The sequence below is a fragment of the Xenopus laevis genome, chromosome 4S (assembly GCF_017654675.1).
Source record: "Xenopus laevis strain J_2021 chromosome 4S, Xenopus_laevis_v10.1, whole genome shotgun sequence".
NCBI lineage: Eukaryota > Metazoa > Chordata > Amphibia > Anura > Pipidae > Xenopus > Xenopus laevis.
The window spans coordinates 118,969,051-118,984,565 of record NC_054378.1 but is presented as its reverse complement, the minus strand read 5'-3'; the positions used below and the strand labels follow the sequence as shown (position 1 = coordinate 118,984,565).

The window sequence follows — 15,515 nt, the reverse complement described above, 5'->3', positions numbered from 1 at the left end:
GGGAAGGATCAATGATGGAACTATAGCAGAAGCAGACCCTGCAACTGTAGGTGGGACCCTGGGTCTGCTTCCTCTATAAAGGGGGGCCTGTGAGAGAGGTTGCGGATGACCTGTGACACGTGCAGTTCACCCTCAAGACCCACAATTATGTGTGAGGGGGTAAAGTAGGTCCAGGGTTTTCATTTTTTGGGAAGGGGCTGCCAGGAAAAGGTACACCACTTGGGAGGATACTAAAGTGGTATATATAGGCTAATAGAGAAAATGCTCCTAGGGAGCACTAAGCTGCCTGCACAAGGAGAGAGCACCCAATGTGGACAGCCTTGTCTGGCTAAATGCCCAGAGTTTCCCAGCTAGCTCACTGTGACATGGCACATGCATGCGCAGGGTCGGACTAGCCTGACCATATACCGGTGGGGGGGGGAAGATGGCTGTGCTGACCCTTCACCCTCCTTGGCTGCAGGTAGGGTTGCCACCTATTTTAAAAAAAATTACCGGCCAGTGATGGGGGGTGGTAACCCCGTGAAGAAAAAAGGGGCGGGTCACGGGTAAATGGGCGGAATGTGACGTAAAAAGGGGCGGGCCACGTGCCGCGAAAGGGGGCGGGCCCCATCGCAAGAGGGGCAGAAGACGAAGGAGGGGTACGTTTCTGCCAGAGGGCCAAGGGCTTTTGTTATAGGTATTACAAATTACCAGCAGCTAAATTGCCGGTAAATTTGTAATACCGGCCCCGGCAGGTATTTTACCGGCTAGGCCGGTAAAATACCGGCCAGGTTGCAACCCTAGCTGCAGGTCATCATCCCACTGGGTCCGCACACCTGTCATTCTGCTCTGCCCCGTCTGTCCAGGTCCGGATTTACAAAGAGGGCGCCCGTATTCCCACTGCGGTTGCCACCCCTGTCCCCTGCCCTTTATTTGTGCAAATTTTCATGATCCAGACCAACCAACAGAAAATTTAAAAAAATGATTGTATCTTTAGTGCATCACCAGTGTTTTTGAACCAATGAGGGTGTTGTTGGGCAGCATGCCACCCCCTAAAATCCTGCCGCCCGAGGCCTGGGCCTTGGTGGCCTTTCCACATATCCGGGCCTATGCCTGTCAATTCATAGGGACCAATGCCGTTGTGCAGTGTGCGTCTGAACCACAAGGCCATCTTGAATTGCTTTGCTGTAGACAGAGAGGGAAAGAATAAGAAAAATGAAAAACAACAAACATTTATGGAATTATGCCTGTGGATGAGGTAATGTGAAGAGCAGTGACAGTGGTTTGGTGGGCCCTGGGATGAGACTCTCTGGTGGGCCCCAGGTACCCCAGTCCGACACTGGTGATTAGCTCCAGAGTTCCCACAACAGGCAGAGCCAATCACTGCAGCACAGTTGCACTGAGAGAATTCACCAGTCAAATGCACTCGGATATCGGACTATTCAGACACAATTGCACTGAAAAACATTCCTATATATTTGTCTTTTTTCCCTGTTAATAACATTGGGATCAACCATTATTTTTACCGGCCAGGAAAGTAAAATACCCTATGGCTATCCTATTTTCCTGTGCGGTAGCCCTCCTGCTGTGAGATTTGCCATAATATTTGTGAGTTGTCTCCAACATCAACATCCTGCCCCAATGTCACTAACCCAACCACAAATATCATCCTCCCCATGTTCTATTGTTTGTGGTTTTTGAGTTATTTAGCTTTTTATTAAGCAGCTCTCCAGTTTGCAATTTCTGCCATCTGGTTGCTAGGGTCCAAATTCCCCTAGCAACAGGAGAGGCCGGAATAGAATGATTTAGAAAGAGCAATAAAAAAGATACCGTACCAATATGTGTGTAGCCTTACAAAGCATTTGTTTTAGATGCTTTTGAAAGCTGGAAAGAGTCAGAGGAAAAAGGCAAATAATTACTATAAAACTAAAAAAAATATAATGAAGCCAAATTGAAAAGTTGCTTAGAATGCTATAATATTCCAAAAGTGAACTGAATGACCCACCCCTTTTGGGGGCTGTTGAACACTGGGGGGCATGTTTACTAACATTGGAGATAAATATCTGGAGAGATTTCTGGAGAAGTTGCCCATAGCAACCAATCAGATCTTTGCTTTTGTTTTCTAACTTGGCTGTGGCTGTTTAAATCTAATTGCTGAAATCTCCAGAAATCTCTCCAGATATTTATCTCCAATGTTAGTAAACATGCCCCTATGAGTTTAAAAAAAACAATAGCGAATAATGAGATTACAGCTTCACTAAGCAGCACCATGGCCTGAGAGGAGAAAGGGTTGGGCTGCCATTGTGCTTTGCAGCTTGTCGCACATAGCTATGACCACTTCCTCTGGGATAATGGAGGCCACGCCCATCCCTCGTTTCAGCCCAGACGCTGAGGAGAACGAGAGCTCTGTGCTGCGCTAATAGAACGGTATGTTTAAGAGGTAAAGCACGATTAAAAGCCCATTTCTACCCGGACACTGTACAGAAAAAGGCAGTGGGGGTTGGCATAAAGTAGTGGGAGGTGGAAGATATTCAGTTTATTCATTTGTATGCATTTCTGGTGGAAATAACTCTGGCGGCCATGTTGGTACTCCGCAGCCATTTTGCTACTCCGCAGCCATGTTGGTGCTCTCAGTCCATTGACGGCCTACATATTAGTACTCTCAGTTGATACAGCCTGTGGCTGCCTTGCTGGTAGCCATCTTGTTGCACTTCCTATTAGGAAGTGTTATTCAATCGGTCACCTCATCCTGAAGTCCTTGCCTCTCGCTGCTAGCAATTTTTGTATTCTCTCTTTTTCTGTCAGGAGGATCCAGTGAACTGCTGCTGCTGAAGTAAAGTAAGAGATTAACCCACGTGTATGATTCAGGCTCCAAGGTGAGTGATCACTTAATAACCCCAAAAAGTGATGCCCAAACACAGCTTTAACCCTTACCCTGCTGGTGATTTTAAATCACGTAACCTTGAACCGCGTAACCTTGAACCCAGACATGTATGTGCTTCATTATAGGCAGGCCGTCGCTTGTTTTGCAGATGAGAAATGTCATTGGCAGGGAAAGGGTTAAACTGTCCCTCTAAAGCTGTGCCTGGCTTTTAGTGGCGCCTGGGTTTTATCACTGACTAACTCCGTAGCTGTTTATGGCCTGTGATTGTTCAAAGTCTCTGTTTTATTCATTTTTTTTTAATTCTAAAAGGGAAAGTTTGCCCTAGGAAAAGTGTGGAAAGAATAGATTGCTGCTTTAAAGCGGTATGTTGTTTTAATGTTCTCATAATGGAAGCGTTTTCCAGATATTGACCTGGGCAGGTAGTGTTTTATCTAATTTTGGCTCCCCACTCGCTGCCTTAAAGCCTGATTCACTGGGGGAGTGTTTTATAAAGCAATACTGACATGTTCCTATAAAAATCATAGGAACGTGTCAGTATCAAGCATGTGCTGCACCCGGAATATTTTCCCTGAAAGCCCCCCTAAAAGCCGCCCCACGCACCTTTGTGCAGCAGACCATTCACTTTACTAACGAATCTTCTGCCCTGCTTCCGTAACGCTGGGCTGGGGGCGGATCGATCCTTCCATAGGCTGAAGTCCTGTTTTGATTTGTAATTAGCCTATGGAAGGATCGTCACTGAATCTGCAAGAAGGTATTTCAACAGTGTCAGAGGGTTGGATCAGTGCAGGTTCACTGAGCTGGGGGCGGCTTTGTGGGAAAATATTCCTGGTGCAGCACATACTTGATACTGACACGTTCCTATGAATTTTATAGGAACATGTCAGTATCGCTTTAAAGGAATAATAATATCATGTACTGTTGCGCTGCACTGGTGAAACTGGTGTGTTGCTTCAGAAACTCTACTATAGTTTATATAAATAAGCTGCTGTTTAGCCATGGGGGCAGCCATTCAAGCACAGGATACACAGTAGATAACAGATAAGTACTACTATAGTTTATATAAACAAGCTGCTGTGTAGCCATGGGGGCAGCCATTCAAGCACAGGATACACAGTAGATAACAGATAAGTACTACTATAGTTTATATAAACAAGCTGCTGTGTAGCCATGGGGGCAGCCATTCAAGCACAGGATACACAGTAGATAACAGATAAGTACTACTATAGTTTATATAAACAAGCTGCTGTGTAGCCATGGGGGCAGCCATTCAAGCACAGGATACACAGTAGATAACAGATAAGTACTACTATAGTTTATATAAACAAGCTGCTGTGTAGCCATGGGGGCAGCCATTCAAGCACAGGATACACAGTAGATAACAGATAAGTTCTGAAGAATCCCATTGTATATTACAGATCGTATCTGTTATCAGCTGTGTATCCTAAGCCTTATCTCCTTTTTCAGCTTTGAATAGCTGCCCCATGGCTACACAGCAGCTTGTTTATGTAAACTATAGTAGAGTTTCTGAAGCAAACACACCAACTTTACCACTACAGGGCAACAGGATATTATATTTTCATTACTTTAACACTTTAAAGGAACAGGAACACTAAAAAATCCCTTCTACCCCCCCTCCAATAACGAATCATCTTTAATGTTTTACACATAAATAATGAAAGAGAATCCCTCTTCTGGTTGTAATGTTGCATTTTAAAAAGGAGATAGGGCAACAAGCACTAAACCAACTCTTAAGCACATGCTCATGTCTCCTGTTGACATTCACATATGCAGTAAATGCAAATGTTGGGTATTAGTGTAGTAAAAATGTGTCCCAGCGACATAAAGATGGCAGTATGGCACTTACAGGAAAAGTCCTGGCGCACGGGCTTGGGGTAAAAAGTACACAATATAATATTATTGCTCCCTATTAACCTATAGAGCAATAATAAATTCAATAATATATTCTGCAAAGAGGGAAGTTGAAGGTTGCAGTAACGTTGGTGGGACAGGATGAGGGTGTAAATAAGTTATAGTTGTGTGAGAGGAAATAGGGACAGATCTTGACATTGTTGTGTGAAAAGAGGTCTTTATGATTACGCGTTTATTACATTGAAAGAAAACATAGCCTATTTCATGTGTATGTAATGTATTTTTTCTGACTAGTTCTGTTTTACAACTTTGATGTATCATGCCACACTTTTTTTTTTTTTGTGGTTTTAAAATTTGTTTTGTTCTGTAGCTCTAATTGGGAATTTAAGATTATTTCTGGTAGCTAACTATACAGTGGGTTTACTATTTGAAACTGACTAAAGTTGGCCATACACTATTAAGATCCGCTTCTTTGGTGACCTTGCTAAACAAGCGGATCTACATGTACGGCCACCTTTCTTTCTTCTATGCCCCCCCCCAAAGGCAGGGGCCTAGGGCTATTCGAGCTAATCCAATGCGGTCCTCGATCATGGGGAAAATCAAACCTGCCAAAACTATTTTTGGCCAGATATTGGTCAGGGAGCCCTTCTGGAAGGCCCCAGATAAGCTGCTGCATTGGTCTGAATTAGACCTGAATTGGCAGCTTAAATCTGCCCATGTTTGGCCACCTTTAGAGCCTGGGACACTCACTCACTGTGCGTTGGTGATGTGCGTGTTGACCCGAAACCCAATGTTACCTGCAGGTTGACTGGCGAAGTGTACTCCTCCTTTGCTCCTGAAGATTCCCTGTCTTTAAAACAGAGGTGGGCACAGATGTAGCATAGAGAGCGAGAAGACGCAGGTATTGGTGCTGGTGCTACAATGGCAATGTTTTCTGGGTTAGGGTTGGGTGTGGCTTATGGTGTTGGAAGGTTAGGTGCGGGTTGAGTTTTTCTTGACTTGGAACCACTAATGTGTAGTTAAGGGTGAATCTGACCCGTTTCACTTTTCCAAATATTCGCAAAATGGCGAACATTTGTAAAAAATTTTTTGTCGCTCAATACGGCGTTTTTTTTGAAGTCTAACAATTTTTTATACCCATTGGAGCCTATGGGCATCATTTTTGTGGTGAAACTCGGTGAAAACCTCCGCTCATCACTACTAATGTGCATGATGTATAATTTGGATGATGCACATATTTAGTGCCTAATGAGTGAATATCCCAGGTTCATGTCTGTGTACCAGCATTGGTCCCTGTACTCGCTGTGGACCATGTTTTTTAGCTGACTATTGTATTCCCCCATCAGCCTGCAGCTGCAGTATAAACAAGTGCAATTTTTATGTTCAGATTGTACAGAGACATAGTAGGCGGATACTTTAATGTGTGTGCGTGTCTACCAGCTATTCAGTAATTCAATATTGGTAACACAAGTTTATGATGAAAATATTTGCTTTAGTTTTATTTTATATTTGCCAATTTGCTCCCAATGAACCAAACATCCCATTTAAAGTCTGTCAGAGCTACTATCTCCATATCTTATCTATCGACGCAATAAGTAAAGGAGGGTAAACTGTCCATCGGCTGTTTTAAAGGGGAAGTAAAGTCTAAAATAGAATAAGGCTAGAAATGCTGTATTTTTTTAATATTTATTGTTTTTTTATTGGTTTACAGTGTATCAAAAAAAATTCAAATACAACATGTAAGCAGTGGCAAACGTGTCAGTGACTGGTAGCTTTACAATGTTACATAAAGATCATCCTATAAATCTAGTCACTTCTCATGACCTGTCGGATTTTTCTATCTTAGCTCTGCAGTCTTGTAGCTGGAGGGAAGAAAACAAGGGGGGGGGGAAGCTGAAAGAAATGCTGTATTTTGTATAATAAACATAAACATGAACTTACTGCACCACAAGCCTAATCAAAACAATGATTTAGGCTTTCAAAGTTGGCCACAGGGGGTCATCATCTTGTAACTTTGTTAAACATCTTTGCAAGACCAAGACTGTGCACATGCTCAGTGTGATCTGGTTTGCTGCTTAGGGATCATCATAAAGTATCAAAACAGCACAAGTCAAATAATATCTGCCAGAAGCCGATACAACAAGACTGATTAATAATCTGAATATATAGACTGCACTGGGTCCTGTGTTGTCATGTAATCTAATGTGGATTTTATAGTTTTTGTATTGTTTAATACAAACTGTCTCCAACTCTGCAGAACCAGTGGCTGCAGCAAAATAATCCTCCAAATAGAATCCCAGTTTATCTGTTTAAATCTGGCTCCATGATCGTTGTCCCTGCAGCTGGAGTTGGAAACAGTAAAGGGGATGTTAAGGCAAAAATAAAATCCAATATAAATCTCTTCACAGTCGCTGACTGCTCTACAGGGAAATAAACAAAGCTGCTTTGAGTTCTCCATGGCTGGGAAGTAAGGGCTCCCCCTGCTGTACATAAGTGATTGTTTCCCTGAAGAGCAGTTAGGGACCGTCTGACAATTCCTATCCACAGCAGTAAATGAAGGGAGGATTTCACCGCATACAGTCAGGTTTCTTATAAAAACAGTATACAGTACATTTTTTAGTTAAAGTATATTGGATATAGGTTTCTTTTTCATTGAAGAAAGTAAAAATGGGATTTTTATTTTTTTTCCTTTACATGCCCTTTAAGCTGCCACCGACTTGTCTCCTCCAGGCAGTCAGCAGCCTATTGGCCAATGTATGTGGTTTTTCCTCAGCCTACATGAACAATATATAGCCATTTGAAAATCTGAGGACCACATCAGTGTGTTGATGTGTTCCTTTCCCTACCGGTGTTCATAGGCTGGCATCACAATTCAATCTATGGCCCAGGGACCAAATTATTCTGCAAGCCTAGTTTGGCCTAACACATGGGTGGCCAAATCTAGGAAAGATCGCCAGACAAATTGATTGCAGTGTGCTTTCAGCTTAAGGCATAAGTAGCACATCTATCTGTGGATACCATCAGGTTCACAAGAAACAATTGTTCCAGCAGGATTTTTATTTCAATATTGAGACTTATCATAGGACAGGAGTACATATGGCCGATCCACCACTGAAAGACACCCCGGTGGTCACCCAGTTCTGCCTTTTTCATTAGTTGCGTCCACTTGTCACTACAAAGAATGGAATGGATTTCAATCTGAATATTTTGGGCCCTTAGCCTTAATGTTTTCACAAAAAATTACTTCTAGCAAGAATTCCAGGCATCTGTTGGGACCAATTTGATGGGAGACCACCTCTGCTAAGAGTAATAAATCACTATTAAAGAATCTTCCCTTTTTGAATAAATGTAACTTTACAGTCTTAGGCCACCTGCTGTTCCGCAAGGCCTCATCCCTCCAGCACACATACATGGAGTGCACCCTGGTGCAAAAATACATACCTTCTTATTTCCACAGATCGGCCTTTTCTCTGCCTGTTTCTAAGCAGGAGGAGAAAAGGCCTAACGTGTCACTGGCCTTACTGTGATTTTATGGCAGTTCTGCATGTGTCTAATGATTGATTACAGTATTTTCTGAAAAAAATCATCTGATGAATATAAACAAGAAGACTGATATATACTAAGTAAGTATTTTATTGGATCATTTTACCATTACTTTCTACTTTGCACTGAGCAGATCTGCATGTTCCCCCAAATGGGCTAATAATTGGGTCCTTTGGTTACAATGTAGTTGTCCTGATAACTGGATCAGGCAGGAGGGGCTGTGTTCTCCACTAAGCTGATTATTGTATACAGTCTCTAATCAAAGTCATTGGCCAGATGGATATAATAACATAGTCCATATCTGCTTGATTTTAATCAGATTTGAACACAAACATGTTCAAATATCAAAAATGAACTGTTTTTATGTATAATTATTTATACTTTTCTTTCCTGCATTAGGCACTCTTTGCCAATAAGAATACATCTTTGGGCACTCTTTCCCTTGCATAACCCCACAGTATGTTCCAGGCAGAGATGCTGAGACACTGTACACTAGCTGGGTGTATACATCACACATATAGGTTACAGTATATACAAACACACAATTGTTAACCAATACAAGAGATAACTCTCCCTGCACTCTTCAGGATCAGGTACTACTCTTGTGGTAAACTTTTTCTTCAAGAGACTTTGCAGGAGATATCTGGGCTGGCATATTTTCCTGGGGGGTAGGTGGCCCATCCTGAAGCAAGTAACTGTTCAACCAAAAGGGCAGAAATCAGATTCAATTGGAATCACAACAAGCACTTATAGGGCTATGATCATTACCTAAACACAGAAATGTACCATATGTGCGCCAATTCCTATCAAATACAAAAGGGAAACCAATTTGTCTTCCACTGGATTATTATAGGGGACCTGTTGGCCAAAAATATTATCCCCAACAAAAGGTGCAGTCTGAAAGAGGCCACACACTCCGCTTGGGTAACAGTCGTTTTTGTTTTTTTTAACCTGCCTCCTGCCAGCGCTAGGACCTCCCTGCAGGTGCGAGTGGCCATGTTGTGCATAGCTTATGCACATAATGCGCTTCTGACTTCACGTGCGTGCTCATAATGGGCAAGCCACGGCATTTGTTCATTACGTGTGCGCCCCAACAGGGCTGCTTGTACGGGGAGCTCCCTCCTGGTGCGAGTGACCTAGCTCTATCAGGGGACAATTTAAAAAAACAAAACAAAAACTATTGCTACCCCAAACTGGAGTGGGGGCCCTATTAGCCCGCACCTTTGATTGGGGAAAATGTTTTTTTGCCAACAGGTGCCCTTTAATTAGTTATGCTTAATGTATGTTTATTTCCTGCTTTAAATTTGACTGGATAATTTGAAGAGTGACTTTTTAGATTGTAAATTCTTATGAACGGGCCCTCCTGTATCACAAAATTTGTGCGTACAATGTATTTTTCTTCTATTTCTTCTTTTATTGTACACGGCTGCTAAATATATTGGTCATTTCTAAACACTTGTTAATAATAGCATTACGCAGGCACAGGGCTGATTGAAGTGTTAGAAAATTATATTTTTTTAAATAGCTTTTCTTTTATATTTTAGGTGCTGTGAAAATGCCAAGTTGCATCGTGAAAGGTTGTCGCCACAAAAGTGGACAGAAGGTTCTGTATCCAGATGTTGTCCTTCACTCTTTTCCAAATAATATACATATGATAAAGAACTGGCTGTTACAGACTGGTCAGGTTTTCGGGGATATTGATGCTTTTGCAGAAAAAGTTCTAAAAGGAAATAAAACATCCGCCTTCCGAATGTGCTCACGTCATTTTACAAGAGATAGCTATATGGCTAAGGGCTCAAAAATCACCTTAAAACCAAATGCTGTTCCAACAATCTTTAATACTTTACCACCAGCTGCTGCTGTTCCTAGTCTGATGTCATTGCCAACAGCTAAGAGACTGAGAGTAGAAGATGCAATACCATCAACCTCTGCCACTATTGTACGTATCATTTCAAAACTTGTCACAGTACAAACCCAAACCGATGATAGGATTCTCAAAAATGACTCCTGGGTCAAGAGACACAACTGGACAGAAACTGTAAGTGTTGCTACGCAGACCGATACTCCAGCAGAGACAGAAGATATGGAAAATGAAACTGGCAGTACATCTGAAGAGGTAAAGATTTGGCATGCTGATAAAGACCACTTGTATCCTGTATATGATGCACCGATAAAAAGCATAAAAACATCACCCAAACAAACCATAAAAAATCTGACTATACAGAAGCAAGTAGGTGGTGCTCTTGAATTCTTTGAAAATCGAGAAGACCCACTGGATCCATCATTTGGTCTTTGTTTGGGTAGGTCATTTCAGGACTCCAGTGCTTTAAATACATCCACAGAACAAGGAGATGTTGTAAAACAGAGAAAATTTATTGTGTTTGAAGACTCCTTGAATAGTCTTCTTACTCTGGTTCGCTGCCAGCACTCACAGTTGCCACCATGTCAAGCACCAATTAGTCATATTGGAAAAAACCTAGATGGAGGCTTGCTAACTGTGCATTTAACTTGCCTAAATGGCCACAAATCACTAGTATGGAATACCCAACCAGTGTTTGGAAATGTGTCCATTGGCAATGTTTTAATGGCCTCTAGAATTTTACGAAGTGGTTCTTCATTTGACAAAGCTCTACAAATGTTTACAGGTTTTGGAATACCAACAATCTCACCTAAGACATACCATGAATATCAAAAGGTGTATCTTTTCCCAGCAGTGGACTATCAGTGGAAGCTTGAAGAGAGCAAAATAAAAAAGGAATTGGCAGGAAAACCAGTTGCACTAGCAGCAGGAAGGCAGGTCATCAATCTTGGGCATTCCAATAAGTACTGTGTGTATGCCATGATGGATGTGATGTCCAAAAAAATTGTCTCTTTCAAAATGAAACCCTTTGGTTCAGAGACCACATTAGAGGAAACCGAGAAACAAACTTTCCAGGACTGTCTTGATCAACTCATTAATGATAAACTGGATATCAAAATAATTGCCACAGATCAGCACCCTGGAATTAGAAAACTAATGGAGATAAACTATCCACATGTTGAACACCAGCTGGATGTTTGGCAGCTTTGCAAAAATCTTGCTCAAAAACTAGAGGAGGCAAGCAAGAAAAGGAAATGTAGTAGCATAGCCAGTTGGCTTTGTGCCATCACAGAACATCTCTGGTGGTCTGCCCAAACTTGCAAACAAAACGTTGATCTTTTGATTGAGAAATGGAAGTCGGTTCTCTTCCATGTTGCAAATGTGCACAGTTTTCAGTCGTTGAAATTTTACAAAAAATGCCAACACAAAAGCATTTCAGATATGGAGAAACAGAACACAAACTGGATTCCTTTAAACCATCCTGCTCACGCAGCCTTGGCCAAAATAATCAACAATCCTGTTCTCTTGGATGATATTGCAAAGGCAGACAAATTCTGTCACACCAGAGATTTGGAGGCTTTTTACTGCAAAATTGAGAAATTCCAATCAGAACATTTTTCATTCGTTGCTGATGAACTATATGTGCGCACTGCTCTGGCTGCTTTATCATACAATCGAAATGGGACTAGAGAACCACACTCGATGTGGCCATTGAACTCACCATTGAATGTTGGAGAAAACCATCACAAATTAGTTTTCCCTATGGAAAGAAGAGACCTGATTCTCGATCCCATGTGTGAAAACGGTGTAGAAAGTGACTTTTCGGATATAATGTCACAAATAATGAAAAGGTTGTTAAGTGAACTAGAACATAAAGGGAGGTAAATGATGACCTGCTACACAGCAAAGCTAAATGTTCTTATAGAATGAAAACCAGAGTGAAAACGTTACGTCGTTGTTTGCTTCATAGGGATACAAATTATATTTTGGACTGATTTTGAAAATACATTTTGTGAATTTGAAAAAATTGCATATTGATTTGTTTTTGTTTGTTTTGTAATTTTTTTACATTGTGTTGTACACCACAGCAGACACAAACATAGAATGTGTGTCGTTAAAATGACAGCAAAACGTTTTAATAAAAACTCAGATGTAAAATATTTGCAAATAGTTTTTGGAGCAGAGCTTATTTCACGTATTGAAAACGATAACCATTAAATAACACATTCTAAACAATACTTTAAACCAAAAAGATTACATTGGTTGGAGGTTACAGGTTTTTGTTCATTTGTTATATTTGAGGTTTGGGTCTTGTAAAGTATCCCATCAAATCTATTGATGAAGTATCAGTATTTGGCTAAATCTCAAAATAATTGGCTCGGGTCCTGTCTGCTTTAAGCAGATACTTATCTTATGCCATGTCCTATGCATTATTGTAATGTATTGAATGCCAAAGTATCCATTATCCAGAATCCTGTTATCCAGAAAGCTTTATTATGGGAAGGCCATCTCCCTCAATGTCCATTTTAAGCAAATAATTCTACTTTTTAAAAAATGTTTTCCTTTTTCTCTGTAATAATAAAACAGTACCTTGTACTTGATCCCAACTAAGCTACATGACTCCATATTGGTGGAAAAACAATCCTATTGGTTTATTTAATGTTTAAATTATATTTAACAGATAAGGTTTGGAAAATCCCTTAACTGGAAAGGCCCAGGTCCCAAGCATTCCACATAATAGATCCTATATCTGTTTTTCCTGTTGTATAGGGAAACCTCTGGAATTTTGCATATTTTATATGTTAAGTTAACAAGGTTATATCCAAATAATAAAGTGCCCCTGTGCATTTTATTATCATGCATCTAAGGGTATGCAAAGTGCATTGCAGAAATCAGGAACTGCTGTTTTATATTGTATTCTGACTATGGGAATCACATGGCTTGTGGTACATAGACGTGATTATCCTGAGATAACACAAACTTGTTTTGCTATTTAGGTCTGTTTGCATTGGTGGTGCTGTTTGTTCATGCATAGAGAGATGGCTGAAATATTTTTTTACAAAAAAGTAGCCATTGCTACATTCTCTATTTGGACTGAGGTTGCATTCTGTTTTGGGTCAACTTCAATTGCACTTTTTAGGGGATAGTTGCCTGAATGAGCATACTTCCCATAATTTCTGTTCTTTGGAGCAACATTTTGGGCTACGAAAAAGTGACTCACAAAACACCCACAGTCCCTGAATAGAATAATGGCTCATATGTATGCATGTACTTAAATATACATCTGTGAGTATGACGGACAGTTAGTTGGCTGCTGCCTAAATCATCAGTATATAGTTCTACAAAATGAGGTATTTTTACCTCTAGACTCTGCTATTAAAGAAGAACATGCCATCCTTGTTTTCATATATGCTGTACATAATTCTATAAGGCAGGTCTTAAGCTCAACTGAGCACGTGTTCAAACTCCACTACTCATGACTTACTCAAAATACCCTGCAAGAAAGTCATTTTCACATAGAATTTTATTCCTAAACAGTGTTGCCCATTAATGCGCAGTTACCCACATATATCCTTTTAAATTATTACTGACCCATTTATATGCTTTTACTCAAAGAGAACTCTTATATTTATGTATATGTGTGTGTGTGTATATATATAATATATACATATATACACACACCAAGGGGCAGATTTATTAAGGTTCGAATTGGAGTTGGATGTTTGGTCAAAACTCACAAATTGGAAATAATTCAAATTTGAGATTTATCATACCTGGACCCTGGGAACAATTTGCATTTAACTATTCACCGCCTAAAACCTGCCAAGTTTATATAGAAGTCAATGGCAGAGGTCCAGTGACCCATTTGAAGATGTTAATAGCCTTCCTGAGTTTTCAGGTCGGTACTATTCATTCAAGTTTTAGATATTCCAGTTTTTTCTTAAATAAGATACTAATCGAATTTGAGTTCATTCGAATTTAAAAAAAACTTTAACATTCGACCTTTGATAAAACTGCCCCCAAGTATTGGAACCTATCTTAGTGTGTCCACAGAGCATTTATTCTAACCCCAATTCTAGATAATGTATCCTTGATGAAGGATGACATCTGTGTATATTAATGTACTTTTTTACATGAAAAAACTAATGAAATCTTGAAACCTTAAGGGGATTATTTATCAAAGTCCGAATTTATCTCAATATTGTCTGCTACAAACTCCGATCAAATCCGCTCTGGTTTTTTACGCTTATTTATTAAATTTTCCCAAAAATTCGCTTTGCGGGAAAAAATCTGATTTTCACGACTTCTTCAGATTTTTCATCCGAATTTCTTGTTTTTTCGGATTTTTCACCCGAAAACTCAGATTTTTGCCCGACTACTCTGAAAACTAAGGGATATTGTATGAAACCCAGTGTACATCAAAAAATCATTGGGACTTCTCCCTTTGACTTATATGCAACCTCGACAGGTCTTGGATGTCGGATTTTCTGATTCTGACTTTTCCATCATCGGGTATAATAAATTCCAAAAAATTTGTGGTTTTTTTAAAAGTCTGATTAAAAATTGTGATTTTTGCATTCGGGGTTTAGTAAATAACCCCCTAAATGTCTAATTATAAGTTGACCCAAGTATAACACATTTGGTTCTATTTTGTTTTTTCTGTGTTTCAATAAGCACCATGGGGTGGGTGGTATTCATGTGTGGGTCGGTAAAAAATGGATCTGTACCCGACCTGCTTAACTCAACCCATCGAGCCGTATATTCTTAATAAACCCATGTCAGATTCATTCGTTTCTGATGTCACCAGAAGGGTGGGGCAGGCAGCCGCAAGTATATAAGTTGATGGTAGATGGCTGCCGGTGGAATTCAGTAACACTAATGATGTTTTGTGAGCTTTTAGTTTTCCTTTAAAAAAATAAAAAAAACAGAACTGAACAATCCGGCTGTAATTCTTAGCAGTGCTGTGTTCTTTTGGTTTTTGTTTTCTTTTGTCAAATAGATACTAAAATTGTTCATTATTTGATTACAGTATGGATGCTTTTGTGGAAAAAATCCTTTGAGATACTCTTAATGTTAACAAGAAATTCTCCTGCAAAAACCTACCAACAGTAAGTATCGTATTAGATTGTTTTCTGTTTTAATGACAGCATTTTGTTGCTACAACTTTTACTGCTGCATAGTGCAGAGATAATTCTGAGTAGAAATTATCACAAGAAAACAGAAGGCAGCAATTATATGGTTACCTTTCGGTTAAAAAAATCCAAGTTCAACCCTTCCAAATAAACCCTAGTGCATATAATATACACATACATATTGCTTCTCCATCGGATCCTCAAGTCAAGAGAGGGCCTCTTGTACTTCTTTTTTTATGGGGGGGGG

At 40.1% G+C, this 15,515-nt stretch overlaps 1 protein-coding gene across 7 annotated transcripts in view; it reads left to right on the top strand.

Moving 5' to 3' along the window:
* The first annotated feature begins 2,248 nt into the window (after nt 1–2,248).
* The window catches only part of ccdc51.S (coiled-coil domain containing 51 S homeolog), a 31,252-nt gene continuing 17,985 nt past the window's right edge, over nt 2,249–15,515 (top strand). For 2 of the 7 annotated variants that reach the window (XM_041561766.1, XM_018261460.2), the window contains exons 1-4: nt 2,249–2,406; nt 2,785–2,855; nt 9,820–9,878; nt 15,166–15,244. The gene's annotated coding sequence lies outside the window, so the exon portion shown is untranslated. The other 5 variants (XM_018261465.2, XM_018261458.2, XM_018261463.2 and 2 more) reach the window with 4 other exon arrangements.